This window comes from Myotis myotis, unplaced genomic scaffold (assembly GCF_014108235.1).
Source record: "Myotis myotis isolate mMyoMyo1 unplaced genomic scaffold, mMyoMyo1.p scaffold_m19_p_16, whole genome shotgun sequence".
NCBI classification, from domain to species: Eukaryota; Metazoa; Chordata; class Mammalia; order Chiroptera; family Vespertilionidae; genus Myotis; species Myotis myotis.
The window spans coordinates 48,753,869-48,775,828 of NW_023416320.1; the positions used below are offsets into that span (position 1 = coordinate 48,753,869).

Consider the following 21,960-nt stretch of genomic DNA (forward strand, 5'->3'; position numbering starts at 1 on the left):
GCCGTTGTAGGGCACTTGGTAAGGCGACCCACCAGGGCTCTGCACAAACGCACGAAGAGGCCCTTTCACCACGCTCATTTGCCGATTCTTTGGACCACCCAGTCTTGTTGGCAGAGAGGGCAGCGATTGTTGTGTTTCCCCCACAGGGACATGCAGCAGTTGTGGAAGGAATGATTACATTCTCCCCAGACCACAACACAATCCTCTTGTTTGTTTTCAGCGTGACATCTAAGACAGGCATCCGTCACCTGGACCCTGCAGATGGGAACAGACTGTGCGTTTTCCTTGGTGCGAGGACACCTGGGGGCTGGTCCTCTCAAAGCGAGGTCGCCAGCAACGAGCCAGAGGAACCCAGGAGGTGGAAGGACGGCCACTGCGAGCCCTCCCTGCAGCTGGTTGTATTGTCCTCACTGTTGGCCCAGCACCCACTCCACCATTTTTACAAAACTCACAAGGAGCGCCGCGGTGGGCCGGGCATTGACCCGCATGCCCTGCTCGGGGATCCGCGTCTCCCCGTCTCCTGGGTGGATCGAGGCTGGGGTGACCGAGCGCTGCCCTCACACTGGCCTGTCCAGACCAGGTCACCATGTCCTCACAAGCAGTTTTGCAGGCGGGAAAAGGACAGGTTTGTGTAAATTGCTGGCTCAGCCCTGATGTGATATGATTACAAAATGAGAATTTGTATTTCTTTTGCATTCTACAGCAATTCACAGGAGGCAATGACAGCGACTTCATGGCGTCTGTTCTCCCAGGCAAGTGCCTCCGCTCAGAGTGAGGGTGTGAAACAGCCTGTGTTTGCTGCGTTTCAGCCTGTGCTCAGGCTCACCTTCCGTCTGGTTCATATTTCACGCGTTTTTGTTTGTTTGTTTGTTTGCTTGTTTTTCTGCTGTTGTCCATTTTACGGGTCTTTGCTGTGGCCCTTCTGCTTGGAGCTCTTTTTAAACAAAGGCACTTAGAAATGTATGTATGTATGTATGTATGTATGTATTTTTAAATATATTTGTATTGATTTTAAAGAGAGGAAAAGAGAGGGAGAGAGAAATTGAAACATCAACAATGAGAGAGAATCATTGATCGGCTGCCTCCTGCACACCCTCTACTGGGGATTGAGCCTGCAACCCAGGCATGTGCCCCTGACTGGAACTGAACCCAGGACTTTTCAGTCTGCAGGACAACACTCCATCCATTGAGCAAAACCAGCCAGGGCAGAAATTTATTTTTGATTGGTTGGAAAAATCCTTTGTCCCAGTGCTCAGCTGCTCTGTAACTAAACTTTCTTCATTGGCCTTTTCATTTCTGGTTACTTTCCTCCCATGGACTCAGTTTTGGACATAGACCCTCTCCTAGGTCCTTTCTGATTATTACTCATCTTGAAAAGACATGAGATCTTCCCAGTTCAAAAATTTGTAGGCAGGCGTGTCTGCGCACTCGTGTGTGTTTGCTTCTGGCTACATAGGGAACCTCCCGTTCCTGGGTCACACCATTTTTTCTTTAAAGTTCCTTAATGGTGATCATAAAAAGCCACAAGATTCAGTCAAATTGGCTCATTGGTTTAGAAAGGGGAGGTGTCTGCGGGAAGCTCACCTGGCCCAGGTGAGTGCCCCAGGCATTCCTAGCTGATGGCATCAACTGAGATGGCAGAAAACAGGCATACAGTCGCAGCAACAGTAATATGATGTCACTAGGTGGTAGGAGTTTTTTCAGCTGGATTACAATCTTGTGTGAGCACTGTGGTATATTCGGGCTGTGGTTTACCTACATGTTGTATGTGGCCATGACTGTAAATTGTTATTTTTATGGTAAAATGCCACAGTCATTACTCTGAGAGTATAAATATAGAAGTCAGAGCAAAGAGTAGATTGGAGTGTGGTTGAGAGGAGAATGGGCATAGCAGAGCGAGACAGTGTGTCGTCAATTCTGAGTTTTGTTCAGAAAGGAACTGAAAAATGGATCTGTAGTTGGAGAGGGATGTGTGGGCAGGAAAGGTTTTGTTTTCATTTATTTCATTAGGACTCAAGCACTTACCCCATTGCAAGTCGATGCCAGTGATTAAGAACACAAACTTAAAAAGACTTCATTCTAAAACCAGCTCTACCATTTAGTAGCTGTCCTACCTTTAACCAATACTTAACCACAGTTGCCTCAAGGGTACATCAGTGGAAACTATTAATTGAGATAACATAGACTTGACATTAAGCATAGAGCAAATCCCATGCTAAGGACTTTATGAACAGTTATCCTTATTTTTCTTACCTAACAATAATAACAGATGCTGACAGTGACCAAAGCCAGGGGTTATTTGTTTTATATTGTTGGTATGATCATTATCCTGACCATATACCAACTGGCCTTGACCAGTGTGGCTCAGTTGGTTCGGTGTTGTCCATGCTCCAAAAGGTTGCCAGTTTGACTCCCGGTCAGGGCACATGATCAGGTTTCAGGCTCAGACCACAATAGGATTGCATATGGAAGGCAGACGATCAATGTTTCTCTCTCATATCAATGTTTCTCTCTTTCTTTCTTCATCTCTTTCCCCTCCCCTCCCCCTCCCTTCCTCCCTCTCCCTCTCCTATTCCTTCTCCCTTTCTTTCTCTCTCAAGTCAATAAAAATATATTTGAAAAAAAATATTGGTTGGAACCTAGGGTGTATTAGCAGTGAGAATACAAACATATAATGAGAAAAGCTTCTTTTTCTATAAACATAAAATAAAACTAGTTGCTGCATATAACATGTATGTAGCATTTTTATGTTAAGATGGGGATAAGATTTTTCTTTGAGGAAATATTTCCCATTTTATGACTAGTAAAATGTTTTATTAACAAATTATTTCAATCAGATATTCTGAGGTTTTATGTTTTTTTTCCCCTATGGGTAAATAAATATATTTCTTATTTATGTAGTTTGTTTAAAGGAAACACTGCCAAACATGATATATATCTGAAATATAAAAGTAGCTTTCAGCTCACATAATTCTGTTTTAGTATACATATATAAGTATATTCTAATGTATATATTCTAAATGTATTATATGTTTTTTAGTACATAGTATGTAATATTAATTAATATTATTATAATGACCTCATATTATGCATATAATATCTGTGTATATCCTGAGCAGAGGACTGCTCGTCATCATATCTCTGGTTCCTTATTCTGACAAAAATTACTTCTACTTAACCGGTTGCTGGAGGGTCATTGGCTTAGGGGGTAGAAGAGCCTTGCTTGACTTGTCATTACGTGCTCGGGACAACTCTGAGATTTTTACATTAAATAAAAAGACCAGAAATGCAAACTGAACATGTTCTGATTATCAGGAAAGGGACGTGCCACCAATTGCCTGTTCCTCCTTTGCCTTCATTTTCTCCACTCAAGATCCGCTACATTATTTTCTCAGCTTCCCGGAGCGTGACTCTGCTGAGACCCAGGGCTGCGCTGGTGGCTGTGGAATCACTTTGTGGTTAAGTTATTGACTTAAGAAGTTTCAGTTTTCATATGGAAAGCATGAATATTTTTACATAATTTATCTATTGCTACAAATAGAATATTACATGAATTTACAAACTGGAAACCTTACATTTTTCTTATCTTTTTCTCTTTGACATTTGTCAACATTCTGGCAACATTTTCTGTAGAACTTTTTGAACTCCCAATTTTGATTCTTTTACGAATTCTTTATTGTCTTTTACTACCTTTTTATTGTCTATATCTTGTCATGTGCTTTGATTATCTCGTTCTCTGTACCCTTTCTTTGGAGGGAAATCCACAAAAATCATTTATCTACGAACACTGCAAAACACTAGTAATGACTGCATCTGGGCATCCTGTCCACACTAGTTTCTACCCGTATGTCTATCTCTATATACCATCTCTCCCCTCCCCCAGTTATTCCACTAGACAGTCTGCCTGAATGCTCCGGGAGGATCTAAAGCTCACTGTGTCATACACCAGGCTTCGTTACAGCTTTCTTTATGCAAAACACTCCCCGCAACATGCACTACAGCCATCAGCCCCTAACTCTGCTACTTGCCTATTGATAGCAATAGCAACTGACCTGCTTCATGAATTGTCTTCTCAATCTCCCAATCCTTTTCATTCTTTTTTTTTTTTAAATATATTTTATTGATTTTTTACAGAGAGGAAGGGAGAGAGATAGAGAGTTAGAAACATCGATGAGAGAGAAACATTGATCAGCTGCCTCCTGCACATCTCCTACTGGGGATGTGCCCGCAACCCAGGTACATGCCCTTGACCGGAATCAAACCTGGGACCTTTCAGTCCGCAAGCCGACGCTCTATCCACTGAGCCAAACCGGTTTCGGCTCCTTTTCATTCTTTTAACATTTTTTAAACTTTCAAAAGTATCATAACTTGCTTTCTTCAAATTTAATTTATCCCCAAATCATATTGATTTTATATCAGAACTATTTCTTAAATGTCGTCTTGTTTCATGCCGTCCTGCCTGCCTCTTTGCAAGTCTTTATTACCTCTTTTTCCCTTATTGTGCTTCTTTTTGTCGATTTGTTTATCCTGGAGACCATTACAGAGAGCCGGCTCTGAGCCAGTCACCATGTGGATGGCTTGGGACCGCCCTCAGGTCCCTCTCCACGGTGGCAGTCAGGTTCTTCCCACAGCTACTTCCCATGCTTCACCCCCCACAGTGACCTCAGCCACTCTTTCCAGCACAAGAGCTTGTCCTGAAACACAAGCTCTACCGAAAGACTCCAGCTCCCTAAGGTGCACAATCCAAGCTCCTTCCAGGCACAGACCTTTGTCTTCTTTGCCATCATGGCTTCCTTTCTACTCTTTTCTCTACTATGAAGGACAAAGCATTTGGATTCTCCAACAAGATCTGAGCAGAACAACACAAAACAAAAATAAAAATTGCATGCTAGTGATTGCAATCTGCATGTGCTGGAAATGCCACCGTCTCTCTTGTCTGCCTAACCTATCCTCCAAGACTCAAGTGAAACCTCCCCAATGAGAGAGTTAGAGTCTTTTCCAAGATCCCACGTAACCCTCAGCTGCTAGAAAATATCTGTATTATAGCACCTATCACCTTAAAATCAATCATGTCTTACCTGTTTGTTTACTTAACTAGATTTGGCTTATTCAATCAAGGGCTGATGTATTCATTTTTGCTATTCCTGGAACCTCGCTCATGCCCAGTATATTAGGCATTTAATAGAGGTTTGATGAATGGATAGATGGGATGATGAGAAGATGAATGATAAAAATGCGCTTCTTTTTAAAAATAATAGCTTTGAATATACCATTAGTCTTGCTCTCACTTCTCTTTAAAGAGATTTCAATGACATGACTTTCCCGACCCTGGAAATAAATTCCTGTTTTAAACTCCAATACAAAGAGCTAAAAAGGAACTTCTCAACTTGTACATTAGATTCTTTTACATTCTTAAGATCTGAGGCACGGAGGGGACAGCTAATGGACATTCACAGTGTGCTTGAAGGACATCTCAGTAGTTACTTGTAAATCAGAACATTCTGTGTATCTTCTCATTCACCAAGAAAAAAATGAACAGCACTGGGGGAAAATAGATTCTGCATTTTAAATCACAGCAAACAAAACTAATAAACAGCAAACTACACAAGCCTGTCAGCTGGAAGGAAGAAACAGCATCCATTTTATAAACAATTCACTCGCATGTCAGCCATCAGTCTGACAGGGAAAGAAAGGGAACAACACTTTTCAAGATATATCTATTTTGCTGCATAAATATTGAGCAAAATATTGTGTGAGCTGTATTGATTGGGAGTAAGGGCCCTGCAAATTTGAGGAGGCCATATTTCCAACATTAAATAAGTTTTTGTTGAGATACATTTCCTTTGAAATCTGAAGATTATCTGTGTCATTATTACCCCCTTTCTACAACAGAACATTGGAAGAGGTGTTACTATGATGAAAGTCAGGCGTAGTGGTCAAACTGTTAAGATCTACATATAATTATCTTCATATTAGCAACACGAGTCTGGTGATGACAGAAGGAAGTAATGAAATTAAAACATTAGAATTATTGATACATAGACCATCTGAAGGGATTACCCACTCAATTTATCAAGAATGATTTGAATTTATTACAATGTTTTTAGATGAAAACTTCAGTGTAATGTGATCCATGCCACAGCTTAGGCGTTCCCAAAGCACATCCTTAGGTTTTGCTGTTGGCGCTGATAGCATATTTGGAAGTGATCCCAAAATCCTGGAATGAAGTGGTGTGGGGGGTGACCCGAGTGGTTATTTCTCTAGGCGACGGGCTCAGTCTCACTGGGGAGACTTGGGAAACCATTGTCCCTCAGAACTGTCCCTCCACCCACCGACACCCATCTCTCACTGACGGAAGCTTGCTCTGGGAGATGGGTACCCACTGCACCAATGGGCTGACCTTTAGAGTCAGGTGTCGGGGGCATGAGGATGGGCGGGGCCTCCAGCAGGCACCAGAGCTGTCCAGCCCCGCTGCAGCTGATGGAGCTGGCCCTGGGTGTGGTGTGAGGCCCCAGCAGTGTCCACGTCCATGCCCATGTGCATTTCATCTATAATTTCTTCAGCAACTACTTTAAATATAAAGATGTATTTTTTTGTGATTTAATGCACCAACAGATAGGAAGTAACCTGGAGAGCATACCAGCTATTTAAAAATTTGCAAAATTTAAAACAAATTGGGAAGTGTTACAATGTGCTAGTCATGATGCATGTGTAGTGGGTGCATTCTGTTGTCTCCTGTCACTGCTGCTGCTAACAGGCACCTCTTCTCATCATTTTTCAAGACGTTCCTTTGAGGAGATCATGCTGATAAATGGAACAGACCTCTGACATCCACACCAGGCACCCTGCTACGCCATCCTCCGTCACAGGCAGGGCAGACCTTCCCTGGGGCATTGGAGCGGTCACTAATGTTTCTTTTCTTTTTGCTAATAAGGTATGTTTTAAATCCTCCATAAATTATATCACCAGACTTTTCTCTTACAATAGTTATAACATTTTTTCAACAAATAACCTGCCATTCTGAATAAATTTTGAGCAAAATATATGTGAGCAGGCACCATCCTAAGAAAATTATCTGAATTAACATATTTCACTTTAATTAAAACACCATGAAGTTGGAGCACTATTTTCTTTTTTAAAATTTTATATAATTTAAAAACTCATAATTTTTATTATTATTATTTTTTTTTTTGAGAGAGAGAGAGTAAGGGAGAGGGAGAGAGAAACAGCGATGAGAGACAAATTGGATCACCTGCCTCCTGCCTACTGAGGATCGAGTCTGCAACCTTGGTGCCTGGGACAATGCCCAACCCACTGAGCCACTACGGCCAGGGCAGGAGTACTATTCTTTATTACAGGAAGTGAAGCTGGGGCACAGTGAGGTAAGTAGCTTCCTGAAGGTCGAGAGGTGGAAAGTGAACTAGGTTTCAGACCCAGGTAGCCTGACCCTAGAGACTGTGCTGGGAACAGAGCAGGAAGTGGCCATATCAGGGTTTGAGTCAGAGCGTAAATTAAACCGGGGTTGTTCTGACTCCCAAACCACGCTGGTAGTGGTTGCTCCGCATCCTGTGGTTTCAGAGTCACCGCTTCACTCCTCCCATGGCTCCCAGTGCTGGACGGATTGGGTCCACCTGGGTTATGTAGTTCCTCCTTACCTGCTGGCTTCAGCTCTGTCAGTCTCCGGATGCCACGGCCTGGTCACGTTGATTTTCTGACCATTACTGGTTTCCTGCTTTCTTACCTCTGCTTGGAATACCTTTCTCTGACTTCACTTGATGTCATCCCATTTTTCTTTATAGCATTAGGTATCCTATATAATAAAAAACTAACATGCAAATTGCCCCCTGAACCGGGAGTTCAACCAGGGGCCCAGCTGGCTGGCCCTGCCCCTGATTGACTCTCTCCCACCCCAATCGGGGTTGGGGCTGACCGGCCAACCACCCGCAGCCCTCCCCCTGGCCAGCACAGCCTGATGGGCCAGGATCAGGGCTGGTGGGCCAGACCCCACCTGTGCACCTTCTGAATATCGCTTTTCATCTGATCCAGGACAAGTTTTAATAGTGAAATGAGACACTATTAAAAATCTCTGTCAAGACAACAGTGTAAACTAGCACTTCCTGGGAAAGCGAACTCTCGTGGTCACATCATTGACCAAGGTCTTCCTGCCCCCCCGCCCCCCCCTCCCCGCCACGTCCTTGTGTCTCGCTTCTTTTTTTATTATGTATAAAAGTTTATTGTATAAAATTAAGGCCTTCACATTTTATAGTTCACTAGTAGGTAATTTTTAAAAACCTACATAAAAATTTTACTTGTGTTTCCTCCAGCCCCAACTATTAAAAGGGCCTGACCAATTGTTATGAAAACAAACACTATAAATAACACCAAGTCCTTTAAAGCCAACTCTCCCACATGTTATTTCTTGGCACAGGTGATCTTCAGGCATGGGACGGTGTGACCTTAAATCCTTGTGAAGCACCCCTGGCAGCTCCAGCCTGCCCATCATTTTCAAATCCAACAAGTGCAATGTCATGCCTCCCAGGTACCAAGCGTCCTTCCTTGTAACCAGGGAACTGATTAAACAGCGCGGATAACATCGTCTCATTAGTCTCTTCTGGTAAATTATTAAGGAATAAAACAGTTTGGAGGGTAATCAGGGACCTGAGGATTTAGCGTTGCATTTCCTTGGGTGTTAACTGAATGTGGTGCCCCGGAGCAGGCTTCTTATTAGCAGTCAGAGCTGTCTGTTCCCAGGTTTGGCTTTCTTCTTTCCTTTCTTTTTTTTCTTTCTTCTTCCCTTTCTTCTTTTCTTTGTCAGCAAAGGTACCAGGCATTTCAGCTATTACACCGGACACTGTGTTTGCGCACTGGATTCGCATCCGTTTGCCATAAACTGGAAACCCTTGTAACTGTCTCAGGGCATTTGGGGATGAGCCCAGCTCTTTAACTGTAACAACGGCTTGCCCCTCATGTTCACGGTCTTTAAAGCTACAATATCTACAGCATGGCCAAACTGAGAAAACCGGTCATACAGCAGCAGTTCTCAACCTGTGGGTCACGACCCCTTTGGCGGTCGAACGACCCTTTCACAGGGGTCGCCTAAGACCATCCTGCATATCAGATATTTACATTACTATTCATAACAGTAGCAACATTACAGTTATGAAGTAGCAATGAAAATAATTTTATGGTTGGGTCACAACATGAGGAACTGTATTTAAAGGGCCAGAAGGTTGAGAACCCCTGCCATACAGGGATCTCTTCAATGCTTCTTTTAAAATTTTGTCATTCATATTATTGATATAAATTGTATGGTTTGGTCTGATATCCATCTTTTGGGTTAAACTGTCCAAACAGCCTGAGGCCGGCCCGGCATCCCGTAACAACCGAGGGTTGTGCACTTTTAAGATCGACTGAAATTAATTGTTTTTGAGTGTCTATTTCAAAAAACGTAAAGCTCTTCAGAATACATGATGCCTGCGAAAGAGACAAGAACGGCCGAGTGGCTAGAAAGTAAAGGCGTGGGCCCCTGGGGAGCAGAGTGAGTTGATTTGGGGTTTAAATGCCATGTGACAAGATGATGAAGGATGACCTACAGGCAAGAGATGGAGGTTGATCACTGTCAATACTCTAACCAGAATAGGATGAGCGTCCGAAGGACAGCTCTGGTGACGAGGCTGCGAGAAGAGATAAGTGTGAGGCGTGTTGAAGAGAAAAAGTGCGTTTCTTGCCTGTGCTGAGGGCGCTGGGGATTTCGGGCGGGCCCAGCGTCATCTGCTCCGTGCCCTTGGAGCGTCTGAGTCTTTTCTTGACTTAACACTCAGAGGTCCATCCTTTTCCACATTGATGCAGTACTTTTGTAATTTTTCTTAAAATGCGTCTCTTGCAAAAATATATAATACTGTTAAAATGTTATCCAAGGATGGCCACACAGAAGGGAAGCTGCAATCATTTTACCTATAATGGTAGTTACAGTGAAATAGTCACCCCGGAAAAAAGAAAATTCCTTCACATTCTCTCTTATTAAGTAAAAGTCACTGATAGTGATGTTTTATATCACCGTCTTTGTCACAATAACTGGAAGACAAAACTATATGTTTTTAGAAATCTTAATATAAATTCATACTACAACATAATTCTTGGGTAACATTGTAATTTCCCTGGGCAAGATCAACTATTTTACACATATATTAAAATCAGTTCAGCTATGTAGGTAGGTAGGTAGCTACTTAGAGCCTGTACTATCTGCTAAAGAGCAGTTAACTCGGAGTCAGGATCTGAGTTCTTGTCCTGCTTCTGCTAGAAATAATTATGAAAACCCGGGCAGGTTACCTGTGTCGCCTAAGTTGTAGATCCTACTTTAATATATATTTAAGCACCCTAGGGAATCTAAGGAGGCAAGTTTCAGGTCAAATAATTAAATGAATATTTAAATAAAAAGGTCTTGGGAAAGAAACCTGGGTTATGTTTTTGGAATTGTCAGTGATTCATTTCCTAGAGCGGTGATGGCGAACCTCTGAGATGCGAACTCATTTTTTTGGTTGATTTTTCTTTGTTAAATGGCATTTAAATATATGAAATAAATATCAAAAATATAAGTCTTTGTTTTACTATGGTTACAAATATCAAAAAATTTCTATATGTGACACGGCACCAGAGTTAAGTTAGGGTTTTTCAAAATGCTGACACGCCGAGCTCAAAAGGTTCGCCATCACTGCCCTAGAGAAACCAGTCAATTTAAACACTATTGAGGAGCTGTGGAAACATGCGAGCTCTATAATTATATGATTCCAGAACATTTTATTCATTTAAATAACACCACTAAATAAGAATCAAAATGTGATAGCTAATGTTGATCAGGCCATTTCTTATGGCCTCGGCAGTGCATTCTTACATTATCTCATGGGCTCCCCAACAACCCACAGGGAATCGTGACACCCATGTCTTAGGGAAAATGAAAGGAGTTTCAGGGGGACACAGCAACACGAAGTCATAGATGGGGGTCTAGGGGTCACAAGTGTCTGGGGAACATATATCTACACACAAATGCACACACCTAGGCAGTTTTTTATAACTTAAACAAAGCAGAATGTTGCCATATTGTCTGATGGATTTTAAATATCTTGATAATTATTTGAATAAATATTTGTTGTTGGGCAGTGGTCATATTTATTGGTTTCAATATCTCTAACAACAGTTAAATTTCTTGGCATATAGATTCTTAAATAATATTAGCTGGTAGTGGGTAAATGATCTGAATATGAATAAGCAGCATTGTTCTTGGTAGACAGAGTGAATTTGGTTATTATATGGGACATAATCAGCTTTGCTGGCTCAGGATGATGGTGGAGGGGACATCCCCCAAATTGAAGGAAAGAAGAAAACAAAGCAATCTGATCACAGAGCTAAGCACTGAGACCTTAGAACAATCTTATATAATAAAAGGGTAATATGCAAATAGACTGAACAGCAAAACAACCGAACAACCAATCAAAGCATAATATGCTAATGATATGCTAAGGCTGCTCAACTGCTAGCTATGACCAGGGGGGTAGACAGTCAACTGGTCGACCAGTCACTATGATGTGCACTGACCACCAGGGGGCAGATGCTCCAACTGGTAGGTTAGCTTGCTGCTGGGGTCCAGCTGATCAGGACTGAGCGAGATGGGCTGGACACGCCCTGGAGCCCTCCTGCAGTCCCTCCCTGGTCCGATCATGCACCTTTGGGGTCCCTCAGCCTGGCCTGAACCCTCTCGCAATCTGGGACCCCTCAGGGGATGTCAGAGAGCTGGGTTCAACCTGATCCTGCAGGCCATTCCCCTTGGGAGGGCGCCAGATGTGGGACTGTTTGGGCGCGAGCCCATGGCAGGCATAGTGGGACTGGGATGAGTGGGAGCGGAAAGTAGGAGCTGCAGGCGGCATTGGACTGCAGGTTTCAGCCCGATCCCTGCAGGCCACCCAGAGGGACCCCACCCGTGCACAAATTCGTGCTCCGGGCCTCTAGTATTTATATAATACTGTGGATTTTTCTCTAGTATTTATATAATACTGTGGATTTTTCTCTAGCGGTGTTGTTCCTAGACGAAATATGTTTTTATTCTGAGCCTTTAAGTTTTGTCATTTCCATTAAACATCACCATTTTTTATTCATTTTTAATATACTGAGATTCAAAGTTGAGAGCATAAGTAGATCTATTTGAATAAGCAGGACTTGGGGTAAAAATAGCCCCAATGGGAACAAGTCAAGGTGTTTCAGTGTAACTGACCTCCCCTTTTCCTGCTGCTACTGCTGCTGCAATGCTCCTCTTTAAATATCACACCAAACCTTCTTTTACAATTTCACTAAGGTATATAGTCCCAGGTGACATGAGTAAAAATGATGTTATTCTTCCTACTACTCATTCTCCTGGGAAAAGAATCATCTAGGAATTTGTTTTGTAATAACATCTGTCACAGCTTTCAATCCAGCTTTCTCAGAACCCTGGCTTTCCAAGGAGCTCTGGGGCTGTTAAATGTTCTTTGGAAGCAAAATTGAAAAGTCACGTGTCTTTATATGCTGCTTCCCACTGTTCGTGTCTTTTACTTTCACATTTTTCTTCTTTCTAAAGATTTGCCTTTTAGATTTCATTTCTCCAGACATTTTCAGGAAGCTGCCAGAATGTTTATCCTACTTCTACTAAATGGCTGCCTAATGTCTGTGTTGGTGCTAGAAATCGTTTCCTTGGTATCAGATGTCCTTCAGATAGCTCTCTTTTTTTGTTTATTGATGAAACTCTCTTAAGTTTATTTAATATGAATAACTGTATTACTGTGGGAGAGATTACAAGCTATTTTCTTCTGGATTCTTTTGAATTTTTTTTCTCAAAAATCCTGTTTTAAATTGTATCTAGTGTCCGAGTCGACATTTATCTTGATTTTGCATTTAAATGAATTTTAATTGGACATTAAACTTTTAGGTTCAGATGTTCCTTGGATCCGAGCTTTCCCACCTTGCCCCGTCATCTGGTATCGAGTGAATGTCTGCTCCTTTATAGATAACTGGCTTCTTTTGATTTCTTTGCTGCCTCCTTGTTTCTGAACTTCTTAAAAATCTGATTTTTTCTTATTTATTCTAATTGTTTTGTGATGAAAACTTTCATTCTGTAGGCCTCCATTATTGTTCTCTTTTATAAATTCCAAGGCAGTCTTAATTATGATTTTCGCCCCATCTCTTTACATTTTTTCTTCCCGTGAGCTTCCAGATATGCAATCACACTTCTCTGTTTGAAGGTTGTTTTCCTGGAAAACGTTCCAGCTTGTGCTTCTCAGGGACCTCCTGTCCCCCTGAGTGCACATTGCCTGGAGATGTCAAGGGGGCAGAGCTCCTAGTGTTGGTGTCTGCATCGCCTCATGGTCAGTGCATGCATTATGTTCATATTCATTTATAATCATAATGGTAATTACTTGGTTAATGAGATTATGAACCAATTTATGGTATCTTCAGATAGAGTAGTAGTTGTTTGTTTGTTTTTTTAATTTCCCAAATTGTTGCTAAGAATTGAAAAGTCTTGACTTCACAGTTTTTACCCTTTAGGTTTTGTTTGTTTTCATTTATTACTTTGAGGGTATTTCTGTTAATAAAAAGCAAATAACAGGCACTGGTGCAGAAGGACGGAAACTTGTCCTGTTGCTAATAAAATCCTTTAGACCTGAGAGAAATGAAATACCTGGACTTTGAAGATTTTATTCCCCAAAGTCACGGATACCACGCAAAGAGAAAGTGTCACAGAATGAATTTGATCAGTCACAAGGGAATGACTGATGAAATGATTGACTGATCCAATTAAAACTACTTTCTGGATAAGTTCAATAAATTGTTTATTAGAAGAATTTAGCATTACAAAAAATTGGTTTCCGGTGAAATGGTTTTTGAAAATTAAAGGCCAAAATTCTGCTCACAGGGGAAAAACCTCCTTGACCACTTGACCAAAGTCAGCCCATCTCGCAGTAGAGAAAGGGCACAGCCTGGGAAGCTGGACTGTGATGGGGAGAAGGTCCACGCTCCTCCTCTGTCCTTTCAGAAGTCCCACAGCAGCTTCTTCTTACTTTGGATTCCTCCAGCCCCCCTCCCCCCAGCTTTTCTACTTTTATTTAAGTAGCTCCAAGTTTTACTCAGATGCCACAGAAAGCTGCTGGCTGCCCACTGCCAGGTCAGGTCACACGCCTTTTCCACAGCTTCTTTCCTATTTTAACTATTGATGGACATTCTTAGGCAGTCAGTCTTCTAACTTTTCAGAATCCACGTGACAATAGTTATTTCTAGAGCTATGAAACCACTGGGCATCCATGCCTTGGTGTTTTTTTGCACGCTTATGCTTGCCTTGATGTACTCTACTTAGAATGTAGGTTTCTAGGTGACAGAAACCAGACTTACATCTTCTCTGGGTGCAGTGATTTGCACAATGTCATCCGATAAAATCCGCGTCAAATGCCTAAATTAGATGATGACTGTTGAAGCTAAAATGGAGTAGGGGTATTTGGAAAGAATCTCCACTAGAAGAACTGGCCTCATGGGGGGGTTGGGAAAGGTGTCAAATAGGAGACTTTGAAGGCAGAGTGGGCTTTTTCCAGTCAGATAAGGGGAAGGAGGAGACAACCATTTGGGGAAAAGAGTGTGAACAAAAGCATCAGGCACAGTATGTTCAGAAGTGCTAAGGATGGATGCCTAGGCGTGTGTGTGTGTGTGTGTGTGTGTGTGTGTGTGTGTGTGTGTGTGTGTTGCAGGAGGAGGGCGGGGAGAGAGAAACATGGAGATCAGACAGAAGTGCCTTAATCCTCTCTGGTTAGTCAACCAGCTCATTCATTTGAACAATTGTAAAAAAATAAAAAATTAAGGCACATATCTGTTCATATATGCCTTCAAAAAAGATGATACATTGTAAAAGCAGCCCTGGTGGGACAATGGGAGAAGTAGAATAAAGGTTGTGGAGTGAGTAGTAATAGTATTTTATTGATGTTAATGTCCTGATTTTGATTCTTACACTATGGTTATGAGGAAGAATGTCCTTAGGAAATGCACACTGAAGTATTTAGGGGAAAAGGTTATTATAAGTGCAACTTACTTTCAGTTGGTTCAAAAAATATGTATGTATACAGACAGAAAAACAAAAGTGGCAAAATGCTAATAATTGCAGAATCTGAGTGAAGGGTATAGAAAAGTTTTTGCATAAATTTTAGCTTTCTTGCAAGTCTGTAATTAAAATAAATATTATCCACCCCCCTCAAAAAATGAAAAAAGAAAAAGAAGTAGGTCCAGTGCCTGACCAGCTCATCAGCCCTTCACAATCATTCATTGCCCTGGATTTACTGAACATTTATAGTGGGAACAATAACTATTTTACTTCCTCACAGCACCATGGTTATTTTGGAACAAGGATTATGAAGATTTTTCTACAACTATTAAAATGTGTAGATGTAAAGTTTTGACTCAATTATAATGTATGGGGAGGTTTTCTACACCACCATGCAATTCTTAGACAACTAGCTGGGGGTCCTCCAATTCAACTCAATTCCTTCACTATCTACCTGTGTCAGATACACAGGTTAAGGGTTCAGTCCTACAAGACTCCCCCCGCCCCCAAGCCTTCATCACCCATCACAAGCCTGGGGTATCACCTGCGCTACTGATAGACCAGCTATAGATTGGGGATTCTCAAGACCTCCTCTTAGGGTTCCATTGATTTGCTAGAATGCTGACAGATTGGAGAAGCATTTTACTCATGAGATTACTGGTTGATTACAACCAGACAGAAGAGATGCATAAGGCAAGATGTGGGGAAAGGGCAGTCAGCAGTGTTCACCAGCCTCAAAGCTCTCAGAACCCCCTCCTTTCGGTTTCGAATGAACGCTTTGTTCCCTAGGCATGATTGATTAAGTCACTGGCCATTGGAGATTGAACTCACTCTCCAGCCCCTCCCCCTCCCCAGAGGCCTGGGTAGAAATGTTCCAATCCCCTAATCACAAGGCTGGCTCCACTGGCAACCAGCCCCAGCCTTAGGCAGAGCCCAGACGTCACCTCATTAACATGGCAAATACACTCACTCTCACCACTTAGGAGATTCCAAAAATTTTAGGAGAAATGGGGACAAGGACCAAATATACTTTTCTCATTATAAATCACAATATCGCAAGGTACAGGGTTATGCGACTCAGCACAATTGTCTTCAACAATTTACAGCTCTCATGACAATGATCCAGATTATTATTTTCCGATTGCAGTCTGTTTACTTGAGATTCTAAAGAAAGTCAAATTCTTAGAAACTGCGTACAATCAGAACTCACCATATACCCAACATTCCAGGCATGTTATGAAATATCTCTTTCCATTATTGATCAGACACTATTTTACTGAGACAATTTATAATAATATGTTAGAGGTGACCCAAGTCAGATCTTCACACATGGGGCGCCCTTGGTAAGTAAGTGCTTTACGTCTCAGTCACTTCCTCTGCAGGTCTGATAGCACCTGTCCGGTCTAGTGTGCAGGATGGCTCTAAGGATCAAATGAAATTGGGGTGAAAAGATATTGAAAAGTCAAAAACATTCTATAAGTCTCTAACAGAATAGACTCCGTGGAGTTATGAAATTTTCAGAGAAAAGCTGCACACTAAATATAAGCTATATTAGAAGTTCAGAGGAGTATTCCCTGGTTCCTGAACGGATCAGGTCTTGGCTTCTGGGTGATAATAAATAGACAGGAAAGCTAGGGGGGCACTTCTAATAAAATCACTGCCGGCCTAAGAAGAGGAGCGGAGGCAAAGCGCTCAGGGCCGAGGCAGAATGGTGCTGCTCTGAGAACCTCTGGGAGCAGCGTCCACAGCGCGCAGTGGGGCAGGCTTTCGGCCGAGGAGGAGGAGGGGGAGGAGGAGGAGGAGGAGGGGATTCCTGCTGGGTAGGTTACATTTCTGTCCATCACTGACCCACTTGGTAGGTTTGATTACTTGTGTGGCCAGAGAATCTTAAGAAGGAAACAGATGGACTAAAGACCTTTGATATATGCGAGTATGATAAATGTCCGCAGTGCGTGACCTCTGTCTGAGGGCATGAGAAAATAAGTAATTAGCAATTGTCTGACATGTTCTGCTGCTGTTGGAGAATTTCACACTGGCATTTTCAGAAAGGCAGAGAGTGATTGTCCGAGTGGAATAAAATGTTTCACACTATTTCCCCCCCCCCTCCCCAAAAGAGTTAGATAATTAGGGGCGGCGATATAAGTTGATAATATGTAATTACTAATGAGGTCATTAATGAATAGTAGCTCAGAACTTTATGATTTTATGTGTCTATTTTCATTTAATTATTACAATGATATATGTAGGTATTAACATCCCCATTTTGCAGTTGTAAGGGTTTGCATACCTAGATTAGGGTTGCATAGCTAATAGGTCGTGTATTAGAATCAAGACCTAGATGATTTTATCTCTAGACGTCATGTTTTTCACCTACTTCACTGATTCCCAAGCACCAATCCCTGGACCACTATGTCTTTACATCAAATTTTTCACTGGTTTCCTAATTATCTTTCAGAAGAATTCATGATTTTATGTTGGATAAATCCTGGTGGCAAAATTGAAAGTTGAATAGTCTCTGCTGCTCTTATTATATTGTAAATTTTCAATTCATGATATTCACACATCTTTTTTTAAATTTAAAATTTAAAATTATTTATTATTATTATTATTATTATTATTTTAAAATCTTCACCCCAGGATATGTGTGAAAGAAGAAAAAGAGAAACATCGATGTGAGGGAGAAACATTGACCGGTTGCCTCCCATACATGTCTCAACTGGGGATAGAAGCCACAACCTAAGTATGTGGGTGACTAGAAATCAAACCCACAACCCTTTGGTGTATGGGACAATGCGCCAACCCACTGAGCCTCCCAGCCAGGTCAGAAATCTTTTCTTTAAAAAAAATGGTTTTAGGGCAAAAGAGAAGGGGGATGGTAGAGAGAGAGTGACATCAATTTTTTGTTCCACTTATTCATGCATTCATTGGTTGAATATTGCATGTGCCCTGAGCCTGACAGAGGCTTGAACCCACAACCATGGGCTTTTGGGATGGCACTCTAGCCAACTGAGCTACCTGGCTGGGGCGGATATTCAGACATCTTTGCATTGTATTGACTCTATGAGCAAACAAGTAAACAAATCTTAAATACTTACAAAATTGCCTCTTTGGAAAATATCAGACTGAGGGGCCAAAACATCTTTTATATCCAAATGTTTAAGTCATTTGCACTCTTCAATACACTAAAACAATAGATATGCCAGCAGGATATGAAGAAAGCTTAGCATTAAACTTCATTTAATAAGTATTGGTATTTAAAGCATTTGCTATCACGTGGCACTCTCACCAGTTCTGAAGACCGAACTCATCTGTCACACACAGACATCCTCTGAGAAAGGTATTTCCTTTTTGTCTGAGTGAATATGGCATTTCCTAGGGTTCTTTTCACGAATTCTTCTTTGTGTGGTTTCACTGGGCCCTTCATCCAATTTGTTGCTGAAAATATGAAAGTGGTTGCTTAGAAACACTGAAGTTGAAAATTTATGAGTTTTCAGAAGGTTGCATTGAAGTGCAGGAGTAGCATATGGTGAGCTGACAAGTTTGTTCTTTAGCCAAGGAGTGGGTAGCCTTCTGTGATCTCCCTAATTATTTCATGGCACTTTAAGATACCGAGCTGAATTTAGAAAACAGCAAGGCATCAGGGCTAAGGAAAAACTAAATGCACTTTTTGTTTGCAATATTTATGACTGAAGTATTTGTTGTTCATTTAAAAAAATTAATTAGAATGGTTTTGGAAATCTAAAAGCAGAGGATAAGTTTTATTTAAAGGATAGAATTAAAGGCTCATTATTTTGGCTGGAATACAAAGGAATTAAGAATGCCTATTAATGTGGAAAAAAAGACAGTATTGAAATGAAGATATTTGATAAAGAAGAGTTATGATCCTAAATACTTATCAAAATCTATTTAATAATAATTTGCTGAAAGAGAATACAAAAAATTTAATAACTCAAGAGGACTGAGGAATTTTGGAGGCAGAGTCAAGAGACAAATACAAATAATAAATGACAGAATTGAAACCCTGGTGAGGTATAGATGTTAATCTCTGTTATGACATCACCTTGGTCTCTTAAGGGAAGCATCATGACATTTTAGATAAGTAAATTGAGTAATTAATTCATTTTCTTATTCTAAAAATGTCCATCAAGAGCCAACTGTTCCAGGGCCTCATTAGGATGTAGGGGTTAAAAGACGAGAAAAAAGTGGATTCTGCCCTTATAGAACCTACAGTTTTTGAAAGGCAGGCATATAAGCCAACATGGAACCTATTATGGAAAGCGTAATGATACAAATATACCATGGGTCTTCATGAATCTAGAGGAACACTTAATGTCATCATGGGAAATGATGAAGATTTCAGGGTAGGCTGATTACTGTAACAATTCTAAAATATCAGTGGATTAACCCAGCAGGACTTTCCCTTGCTCATGCATTCCTATGTATTTGATTAATTTGTCAGAGCATGTGTCACTTGGTATTTTAAAGGCTCTGGCATCTCCTAGGGCAGTGGTTCTCAATCTTCCTAATGCCGTGACCCTTTAATACAGTTCCTCATGTTGTGGTGACCCCCAATTTCATTGTTACAAATTGAACATAATTAAAGCATAGTGATTAATCACAAAAACAATATGTAATTATATATGTGTGTTCTGATGGTCTTAGGAGACCCCTGTGAAAGGGTTGTTCGACCCCCAAAGGGGTTGCGACCCACAGGTGGAGAACCGCTGTCTTAGGGCCTCAGAGTCTACTCCTGGACTCTACCCATGAAGCAGGCAACTGGAGACAAGAAGGACTTCAGATTATATATGTACTAGAGGCCTGGTGCACAAAATCTGTGCACAAGGGTGGGGGTCCCCTCAGCCCAGCCTGTATCCTCTCCAATCCGGGACCCCTTGGGGGATGTCCGAGTGCCAGTTTAGGCCCAATCCCAGGGTTTGGGCCTAAACTGGCAGTCAGACATCCCTCTCACAATCCTGGACCACTGGCTCCTAATCGCTTACCTGCCTGTCTGCCTGGTCACCCCTAACTTCCCCCCCCTCCCCGCCAGCCTGATCGCCCCTCACTGCCTCTGCGTGCTGGCCTGATCGCCCCTAACTCCCCCCCCCTGGCCAGCCTGGTCACCCCTAACTGCCCCCTTCCTGCCGGCCTGGTTGCTCTTAACTGCCACCCCCGCTGGCCTGGTCACCCCTAACTGCCACCCTGCCGGCCTGGTCACCCCTAACTGCCCACCCTGCCAACCTAGTCACTCCCCACTGCCCCCTCTGCCAGCCTAGTTGTCCCAGCTGAGCCTTAAAGATGTGGAGATTTTGTCTCAGCTGAGCCTTAAAGATGTGAACCTACTATCCACATGAAGAAGATTGAGTGAGGGCATTCTGGGAAGAAGGAATACTATGATAGAGATACAGATGTACAAAACACATGAAAAATTTAAAGACCAGTGTTGTTGGACTGTAAGTCACAGGTCATGATTAATGAGAGATGAAGCTCTACTTCTGATGGTTTTTTTGAATTACACATTTCAGTGTACTAGTTGCCGACATGGTGTGTGACTCAAAGGCACATCAGATTTGACCTGTACCAAACCCTCTTCAGGAGTTTGTACTCTGCTTCCTGGCCCTTTTCCTGGCCCTTTTCTTGGAAGACAGCCTTCCTTCTGCCACAAGTTAAAGTTGGAAGGATCCTCGACATTGCTCCCTAATTTCATGAAACTAACCTAGCACTAAATCTTACATACGTGAAGTTCAAAATTTTTTCTTGAATATGTTCATTTCTCCCCATTTCCACTCAAGTACTTTCCCCCCAAATGAACATTATCTATTGTTTGATGGATTTTAAATATCTTGATAGTTATTTGAATAAATATTTGTTGTTGGGCAGTGGTCTTATTTATTGGTTTCAATATCTCTAACAGCAGTTAAATTTCTTGGCATATAGATTCTTAAATAATATTAGCTGGAAGTGGGTAAATGATCTGAATATAAATAAGCTGCTTTGCTGGCCCAGGATGATGGTGGAGGGGACATGCCTGAATTGAAGGAAAAAGGAAAACAAAGCAATCTGACCACAAGCAACAAGATCTTAGAACAATCCTATATTATAAAAGGGTAATATGCAAATTGACCAAACAGAGGAGCAACTGGTTGCTATGATGTTCACTGACCACCAGGGCGCAGATGCTCAACATAGGGATTGTCCCCTGGTGGTCAGTGTGCTCCCACAGTGGGAGCGCTGCTCAGCCAGAAGCCTGGCTCATGGCTGGCGAGTGCAGCCGCGATGGCAGGAGCCTCTCCCACCTCCACAGCAGCGCTGACTTTTCACCATCTTCTAAAATCACCAAAGTGAAGTTCTCCAAGCTTGGGCATTGAGTGGTGTAGCTAGGTTTTGAACCCATGTAATGGTTTTGTATGCTTAACAAATGGCCTTATTCAGAGTTAGCCACCATGTTGGTTTAAGTGCAAATGTCTATGTAACTTGTTATCACAGTGTTCTTTAAGCTGAGAGCACAATAGAAAGGGGTATATACTATTTTTTAAAAATATATTTTATTGATTTTTTACAGAGAGGAAGGGAGAGGGATAGAGAGTTAGAAACATTGATGAGAGAGAAACATCGATCAGCTGCCTCCTGCACACCCGCTACTGGGGATGTGCCAGGAACCAAGGTACATGCCCTTGACCGGAATTGAACCCGGGACCCTTCAGTCCACAGGCTGATGCTCTAACCACTGAGCCAAACCGGTCAGGGTGGGGGATATATACTATTACTCCCCTTTACCCATCACATTGGCATACACATGTGGGCATAACCTGTCACCCACAAAAACAGTGTTGGAAGCACAGGATAAAAGAAAA

The 21,960-nt window shown here is 41.9% G+C and overlaps 1 pseudogene; it reads right to left on the reverse strand.

The window, feature by feature from the left end:
• Positions 1-8,412: 8,412 nt before the first annotated feature.
• LOC118670502 lies at positions 8,413-9,363 on the reverse strand (annotated as a pseudogene).
• Between the last annotated feature and the right edge of the window lie 12,597 nt (positions 9,364-21,960).